The 9793-nt window shown below is 33.2% G+C and overlaps 1 long non-coding RNA gene across 1 annotated transcript in view; it reads left to right on the forward strand.

Moving 5' to 3' along the window:
- The window catches only part of LOC136842971 (uncharacterized), a 24437-nt gene extending 14943 nt beyond the window's left edge, over positions 1 to 9494 (forward strand). The window contains exon 3 of the long non-coding RNA XR_010854391.1: positions 8947 to 9494. This is a non-coding gene — a long non-coding RNA (uncharacterized lncRNA). The remainder of the gene's footprint in view (positions 1 to 8946) is intronic.
- The last annotated feature ends 299 nt before the right edge of the window (positions 9495 to 9793 follow it).

A 9793-nucleotide genomic window follows, 5' to 3' on the forward strand; every position in this document is an offset into this window, starting at 1 on the left:
ACAGAACGTATCAAGTTCTTTTATATCCAACTGAACATATTGTCTGAAATGATCAGCTCCTACGATGCTTAAAATAGACGACCACGGACAATTATATTATTTTCCCTGGTTATATATTGATATAAATGGAACGTTCAAAAAATATGTTTCAGTTTCTTTCATGACACTTCATGGGATTTATATTATATGACATGATTTCATTTTATTTTGCGTGAGTAATTCATCTGCTTAAAAATTAAAATGACAAATGATTTTCTTGTACTTTTTTAATCATTCCTTCCTATAGAACAGTGGTCTTAAACTTTTTATTACCACGCCCCCTCTAAGAGTTGGTCCTTCCCTCCACGGCCCCATTACAGCTATGAGTAAAATTCCCTCCCAGATTTAAAGGAAATGGAAAAAAAAAGCGAAAGAGAAGCGGTGTTTTTAATCTTTTGGGAATGAATTAGTGAGATACTTGACACTGCTTCTTAGCGAATCTCGTTAAGAGAATAACGAATATAATCAGAGAATTTTTCATTTTTCCCAGGGGCTTGCGCCCTCCTCTCCCTGGAAATTGCTGACGCCGCCCAGGTTGAGAACCACTGCTATAGAATAAATGTGACCAAATAAAGCTGGGGTGAATATAATACCTGGGAGGCAGTTTGTCCCGTAATATGGCATCGACTTTTATTTGATGTCCAGAGGGCTTATATGGAGGACATCTATTTTCCAAAAGAGAAATTTCACGTGGATCCACACAGAGGCAGGACTATTTCAGTTTTGTGGAAAGATATTTACTTTTCACTAAAACACCAGTTTCGGTCTGAAAAACTACCGCCAACATTGCTTACTGCCAATGAAGAAGAACCCACCATTAAAAATTATCGATATTTTTTCGTCTTTATTGCTTTTACTGGATGTTTACCTTTCAGCATTACTGTGGAATGAAAGGGAGCTTGAACAAGGACAGTATTGACGGATATATTTAGTCTTGATATTGTAAGAGCACTTGAAATTAAAACTAGGATAGCAAGTACACAAAAGAGTAAAAACGGAAATCACTCACAAATATATAATTATATGATATCTGATGTGAAGAATAATTGCTTCGATTATCTTAAAGGGAACGATCGACTGAACTAAAGAGCTCAAAAACAAACACCGAAAGAAAATAATAGCAGTAAAGGTAAATAAATGGCCTAATGACGCAGATACACTTGACAAGGTTGTGCGAGGAAAAACATGGAAGCAACCCAGAATGGACATTTGGTTTCAGAAACATTGTTTACTCTTAGGCAGAGGAATACGACTCGTATATATCTGAGTAAATCAGGTCATTTAGCACTGTCGTATTAATATAATTCAATTTAATTATACTCGCAATCCTGATAATTTTTAATGACTGGCGAACATGATACAAAATATTTTGAACAAAGATAATCCGATAAAAAAATAATTAAATCTTTAATGTATTATGAATATATTATTTATTCAAAACTTGAAAAATAATCAAAGACAATCACGTACGCTAAACAAATTTCTTCCGTATTTGTAATGAAAATTAGTTAAACTTTCTTAATATTTCCAATCCGCTGTAACTCTGGTGGGACATAAAGATTATTGGAAGTTCCTCTGCTTAATATTTTTCAGGAGTTCAAGTAATCAATGGAGATTCAAAGGAGGCCAAAGAAACTTAAAGTTAAGGGGAGAGAGAGACCTGAGGGAGAAGGTGAAAGGAAGGTAGGGTTAAAATGTCATATGAGTGAAACTGTCTTGATTTTCAGATAACCGTCTTCCAAAAAGCATCATTACTGTTGGAGAGAGAGAGAGAGAGAGAGAGAGATATATATATATATATATATATATATATATATATATATATATATATATATATATATATATATATATATATATATATATATATATATATATATATATATATATATATATAATACCATGGGTGTATGTAATGATAGTAAAACTGATGCAAACCTTTTGTTTTCTCTTTTTTAGGTTTGATGTTTTGGCTGTTTAATGAATCTTGAATCTTGAAGGCTTAAAATGATCATCCTTGATTTTGGCATTAGTTTTGTTGATGATTCATAATGGAAATTTTCTTTACATACTTCAGTTCTATCCCTTTGCTCTTCCATTGTTTCGCTCTTCCATTTTTATGCGGAAAGCGAGAGCGCGGTGATTCTAAAAGAAAGAAAATATATTCCACTTTTTTTCGGTCGGTAGCTTTAGTTAAATTGATTTTGTTATACCATTTTTGGAATTTATTCTGACAAAACTGGAATATTTGTTTCTAGGTAAAAGCGAAATTAAAGCGAATCAACTGAGCGCAGAAATTGACACTTACGAAAAACTGGGTCGGCCAGCCACCCCCTTGACCCTCGTCGGTTAGGGTACGATCCAGCGGGTACAACTTTTACGAGTTTCAGACGCTCAGGAAATGGAAAGTGTTCCTAAAAACAGATGGAGTAACTTCTTACCTTTGCCAAAAAAAAAAAAAAAAAAAAACCTTACTTTTTGGTCATTCCTCTGTTCTGAAATTTCCGAATCACATACTTCTAATAGCACCGGCCCTTAAAGCCATCTTTGGTGTTCTTGCTTAACGATAAATTTTGGTGGAAGTTTTTTTGTATAAGGTATGGTCTCCTCTCCGTCTTCCACTCACCCCCTCCCCTACTCCCCTCCCCCTTCAACCCTCCCCTCCCCTCCCCATCCCCTCCCTGATTCCCCTTCAACTTTTTATTTTCATAATAGGTATATAGCTACTTGATATACTATAGCCAGTACACTATAGTATATTATAGTAGCTATATAGTTCTTTGATATATAGCTATTTGTTATATACAATGATAGCCACAATTAGCTTACACCATATACTATATAACTACTTGATACACTATAGCAGCGATAAACTAGCTATAGTATATCAAAAAAATATATACGTACTTGATATACTATAGCTATTTGTTCTTCATACAATGATTTTAACAATTATGGGTACACCAATGGCGATTAACCCCATATAAATAAATTGAGCAGCGATAAACGAAAAGCAACTTCAAAAATTTCGAAAAAAATATATATATATATACAGGTATGTATGTATATATATATATACATACATATATACTTCATGGAAACATTACCAATGCTTCCTTATGTAGAGCTCTTCCTCTTTACCAGTCGTTACTTCCCTTCCTTATTTTAACATACAGTGCGCCCCATTTTCTCTCCTTCCTCTTCGGAACTTACTTTTCAGTTTTCTTCGTTTACCTTTCTTACTAGTCAGCTGGTTTACTTATTTTCATTTTTTTCTCCTCCCACCCTTCCCAGTGGAAAACCTTCCTACATCCAATTTACCTTTCATTACGAATCTTTTCCGTGGCAGGGCAGAATCGAGAGGCGATCATAACGAAACGCCCTAACCAATAGAAATTGGCAAACATCTTTATCCATGAAAGAACTGGATTTACACACACACACACACACACACACACATATATATATATATATATATATATATATATATATATATATATATATATATATATATATATATATATATATATATATATATATGTATATATATATATATATATATATATATATATATATATATATATATATATATATATATATATATATATATATATATATATATATATATATATATGGATTTGTGTCTGTGTATGAAACGGAAGATATGGTCCTAACCGGTTTGGACTATGAAGACTTCCAGGAAGCTGTCATACAGTAGAAGAAATTTGCATTATTTTTACACAACAAACACACACACACACATATATAATGTGTGTGTGTGCCAAAATGAAAAATGAAACGGAAGATGTGGCCCTAACCGGTTTTGTCTATTAAGACATTTACCAGGAAGCTATTATATATTACAAGAAATTTGCATTAATTGTGCACACATACACACATAAATTATATATATATATATATATATATATATATATATATATATATATATATATATATATATATATATATATATATATATATATATATATATATATATATATATATATATATATATATATATATATATATGATATATGAAATATTTTCTGTTAAATCAGAATTCCATGTAATATATAGGGGGCCATAAAAACGCTGCGGTGAAATCAGAGCACTTATATTAAATGCAAACAGTTTACAAGGCCGTTGACTCTTGCTAGTAGGCGGAACTGTTTTTGACTCAGAGAGGATCCGTTTTTCATAAATCTTATGAAACATTTTCTGTTGGATTATATCCATCGAAAAACAGGGCCTAAGGTGTTTTTGAAAAGCAACTTTATGAATAGTTTATTGTCTCTTGTTAAAAATAGTTTTGACTTGAGGATCCGTTTTTCAATGGACTAGTTTGACTGGTTGTATGTTCAGCAATGCAGTGTGTTTTTACTAGCACAAGTTTATGAGTAAACTTATGTGTAAAAATTCCGGCTTGCTCCAAACTTGTTCAATGGACTAGTTTGACTATTATATATATATATATATATATATATATACAACAGTAATATATATATATATATATCATATATATATATATATATATATATATATATATATATATATATATATATATATATATATATATATATATATATATATATGTATATATATATATAATTTTTCTCCTCTTACAAAAAATAAATAGGGTTAATGCGGGAATCTGTTGTAGGGAAATCCTAAAGTTCTTTGGCCAAAATAAGATCATTCTCCAATTGGAGTACACCCAAAATCGGAATATATTTTTTATCAGCGTGGGGATCAGAGGATTCGATTCCTTTCCTAATCCAAAAAGGACCCTTTAAACAGTAGCAAGTTTTTTTTATCCTCTTCGTAACAGGTGCGCCTAGCGTGATGCAGTTTATGCTATATCAGTAATTAAAGTTGATAAAACGAGCACCCTAGCTTGCCTTTGAAGGTAAAAACTTTCCTTAAGAGATTAAAATTTGTAATAAACCACCTTTCAGAGTTTTTTTTCAAATCTTTTTAAAAATATAGTAGGTCTTGCTCACCTGCATAATTAAGCTTTGCCGATAGTATTATGTTGATAATTTCCATTTTCTGCTACACGAAGCAATAGCAACAAAGAAACGTTACAAATATTTTATTCGACTTTATTGTCAGATGTTATCGTTATTTCTCTTGCTGTAAGTTGAGTTTTCATGTTCGGTCTAACTGAAAGCGATAACAGTTCAAGTCAAATATTAAATATCTTCAGGAAGATTTTTCTTTTGAAAATATGCAAATACAACCCACCTTATAACTTAAAACCGGCCAGTCACAGAAATTATTTTAAATCCAATAAACAAGCGTCTGGGGAAGCATTGTAAATTTGATTTTCTTACCTTGTCGTGGTATTATACATGATAAAACTGTCAGTGCAGCTGCAAAGGAAAGGACTAGCAAATGAGATATCTTGTGAAAATATTCCAATAAGTTATTGAGACAGTCCCAGGCTGGTAGACATCCACTAATTATCACAGATCTGTTCTGATAAAGTGTAGTGATTTAAGGCAAATACAATTTTCAGTCATGTCTGGCTCAGTTGTTCTTAGCTTCATGGCCATTGGAAGCACTTCCCTTCCTCTCTGAGATCTCAAGAGATTCAAAGTAAGATCTCTGTCCCTGAAATCTAATAAAGCGTTTCAGTGTGTTACAACAACATGAAATTCGAATTCCCGCAATTGCAGAGTCCTGGGGAATTGGGAATTAATTCTGATTAACTGCTTCAGCGGTGATTTGAATGTTTCTAAGTTCAATTACTTTACATTTCCGATGAGGTGGCTCTGACATTTCCTCAAAAACATTGTTGGCGTAGTAATAAAATCCAGTGGAAAATTATGAAACCCTATTAAGTGTGTGTTGACGAGATTCATTTTTGAAAATAGTTCTGCTGGACAAAAATCTTTGACTTTAGTGGAATTTTCGAACACCGATAATCACCGACTTGTAATTTCCATAATATTGTGTTAAAAACGTATGGTCTTAAACTTCATTTTCAGTTGATGTCGTTACAACAATTGATTATGAGAGCTCTAGAATTTTACAAAACAAAAATAAATCGGATTTTGAAACCACGATGTTACAAAATTCAAACTCTTGTTATATGTTACACACACAAGGTTCATGACGCTAAACAAAAGAATACAGATACAGTAATTATCTTAGTTTCTAAATCAATTATATTGTTATTTATAACAAAATACAAAGAATATAATTGTCCTTGTTCAAGGAAAAGTAGTTGGAAGAACCCCAGACGTCAATTTAACACTATATTTAACTGAAAGGGTTTAGATATTTTATTAATGATTGCACGATAAGTACCATTCTCTTCTTAACATTAATTCTTTTAATGCAATGTCTTTCTCATGTAAAGCCCGTAAAGAAGAAACACGACGATTAACGAAGCAGAACACGAATCTTTGATTTTTGTTCACTTATAAATCTTTTGCTTTTTATTATCAGATATTTACATCAGAAAACTATTTCCAGATCTTCCTGAAAGCTGAAACATGATTATCCTATTGATACGATAATGAAAAATATATTTCAAAGAATTCGAATATACTTTAAATTCCAAAGGAAGATAATATATATAAAAATTAGGATTGGGAAACCTTTTATGTTTATGCGTGTGTGTGTTTTTGTTTTTTTTTTGCGGATACAGGCAAGGGTATGTACACTAGGTAATACAGCCTCACACCTTGTATGAACAGCGCAGAGTATAAACATAATGCATTGGAAGGAATTAGAATAACTGCTACAATCGCACATACCCTGTAGGGGGTTAATACCGTCAATGCACCTCATGCGGTGCACTGTAGGCATTACTTAAGGTTCTTTGCAGCGTGCCTTCGGCCTTTAGCTGCAACCCCTTTCGTTCCTTTTACTGTACCCCCTTTCATATTATCTTTCTTCCGTCTTACTTTTCACCCTCTTCTAACAATTGATTCATAGTGCAACTGCGAGGTTTTCCTCCTGTTACACATTTCAAACCTTTTACTGTCCGTTTCCGTTTCCGGGCTAAATGACCTCATAGGTGCTAGTGCTTGGCCTTCAGCCTAAATTCTGTATTCAATAAAATTCAATTCAGTACAATCGCACGTAAGTGATTTAAAGATAACTGTTGTAGAAAATGAATTATTAAAAAAAATGCTTCAAACATGATGATCAAGAAGACATTCGTAGCACCAGTCCAAACCTCGAGCTATTCCTGTTTTCCTCACTTATGTTTTATCGCGAATTTTCTCCGGATCTCCGTTACGGAATAAGAAAAAAAAAACAACTGCCAGGGAAATCCAGGTGAAACGCGGACCAGAAAAGAATATATAAGGCTGAGGAATTTTGCAAAGCAACGTCAGTGTTAACGGCGAATTGGCACTCAAAGGGCTCCGCGAATATCTCGGGAAATTCAGTTCAAAAATCTTCCTCGGTAATGCAGAGATCAACAAGACCCGGAAACGGCGGAAAAAAGGGTTTGGAGTGAAAGAGGAAGGGGAGAAAAATGGCTGGGTGGGAACGAAAAGTGGGGAAAGGGAACGGTGGTTGAAGGAAAGAGGATGTAGACAAGGATATATTGGAATGGAATGAAAGGAGGAATATTTCTGGATTATCTGAAATGCGGAAAGAGGAACAGATAGGAGAAAAAGTAGTGGGGACAGATGATGAAGGAAGATATGGAAAACATAAAAAAGAGAAGAAAATCAGATTGAGGAAATTAACGAAGAAAAAGCTAGGGGGAAAAAGAAAGAACAAGAGGAAAAAATAAATAAGAGGATATATCATAAACCTCTTCTTGTAAATCAGTACTCTTTTGGTCATGAGGTAGTACTCATAAATACTGTATACTAAAATCAACAGCTGAAAGTATATAGTCGTTAGTATTTTTCTTATTTGCAAGGAAAGCTCTCAGAAAAGAAAATGTTCATATATGAAACACGATAACAAGGTCGCATAGAGATTAAATTGCAAATCACATAAAGAATCATTTGCAAATCACGTAATGATTCGATTCCAAATCACATAAAGATTAAATTACAAATCACAGTAAAATTCAGTGGAGAAATAATATCCATCTAACACGTCATGGATGAAATGCTCTCATTCTACATATTAGAAATGATACCTTTTTACTCAACGTATACAAATGGTCACGTTATTCATTTAATGGTAATTGAAAGACAGAAACATATATTTCCTTTTTTTAATTTTTTGATTCATAATGAAAAGTTGATAACAAAGAAAAAAAAAATTAATTCGCACATGCCTCAACACAGAGAACATATACCGAAACAGCGTGTGAGTCTCAGGAATCCCAGGGGTTTGTCGTTGATAGTCTGAATAAAAAGTGACTTCTATTGAAAGGAAGCATCTCCCAAAATCCTTTTCCAAACAAGGGACGCCAATAACCGGGACCAAAGGATTCCCCAAGTGACTCCAAACAATTGCGTCTCGGTCTGCGAAACCGATGTCTTTCCATTGTCTCCCCAAGGAACGACTTTTAGTTGTTGCCTTTTTATTTGATATAATTTTTCTGGTTTGTATATTGTATTCAAATTCTCAGCCTTTGTTTCCAGCCCAATCCGTGTCCGAAATGAAATTGCTTGTCTGGGGTCACGTAATTTTAACAATCCTTTCTTTTACGTATGCTTACATTGCTGAAACTCCCACCTAAATCTCACATAGTTTTCAGAAAACCTAGGAATTTATTTATTCATTGTATTCAGCTATGTGGTTTAGCATGGTCAAAATTATTAGTTGTGGTGCAGTTATCATTATTATTTTTAAAACTGACAGTTTTTACTAGTACTTTACAATACGTGGCTTTTACCGTAATCATATTATCGTAAAGGACGGGTGTAAACGTATTTGGTACATACAGTGTTTACTGAAATCTAACGTTTTTATTTCCATAACCTCCAGATTCTCGGGACGTGGTTGAATAAGTGGATTGGTCTGAATCTGGGAACACCATCCTTTCAGAAGTTCTGCGATATTCGTCTGGTTAAAAGAAGGATTTTCTGGTAAGGATTTTATGGCAATAGAATGAATGGTATTGGCTTTGGAAAGATATTTCTAGAGTTTTTTTTACCAATATCTGCACTTAAAAACACTAATAGAAAATGTTGAGCCACTTCAGTTTATGGGATACGTGGATCAGCAACTACAATTTACATTTATGTGAGAAGAGGCGCAGCAGTGTTTATCCTTGATAAAATTTAAATACCCTTGTCATTATAGAAAATATTTTAAGAATCAACGTGATTCACCATAACTTGGAGCATTTACCTTGATTCTTCGAGTCATTAAAAAAAAGTTAAGAGTTCCAGTTCCACCTCGTCGAAGACAGTTCTCTACACATGCGAATTCGAATGTTTAACGAGCGAAGACATTCATTCCTAGTTTTTTTAAGAAATACTCATTCAGAAATTTCTGATCCCTTGCGTCAGTTTCGGAATCTAAGCAAATATTCCCATCATCAGATAATCATGATGGCGCTGGAGTTACAGTGTAATAGGTGCTGTCTATCAGGCACCGAAGAAATGAAATTTCAAAGTTATTTGATCAATCCATTTTTCCTCATGAATGTTTGAATCCAGGAGTATCTGGCCCTCTGCTGAATTATGGGAAAGTAAGTTCAGAATAATGTAATAGACATATGTGTAATACATGATATCTAAAGTATGCTCTTACCACATTTACTCAGTTTCACTCATCAGTATAGTATAAATTTATTGTTACTGTAATAATTTATTGACCATTCATTTAT

Source organism: Macrobrachium rosenbergii, chromosome 10 (assembly GCF_040412425.1).
Source record: "Macrobrachium rosenbergii isolate ZJJX-2024 chromosome 10, ASM4041242v1, whole genome shotgun sequence".
Lineage (NCBI taxonomy): Eukaryota > Metazoa > Arthropoda > Malacostraca > Decapoda > Palaemonidae > Macrobrachium > Macrobrachium rosenbergii.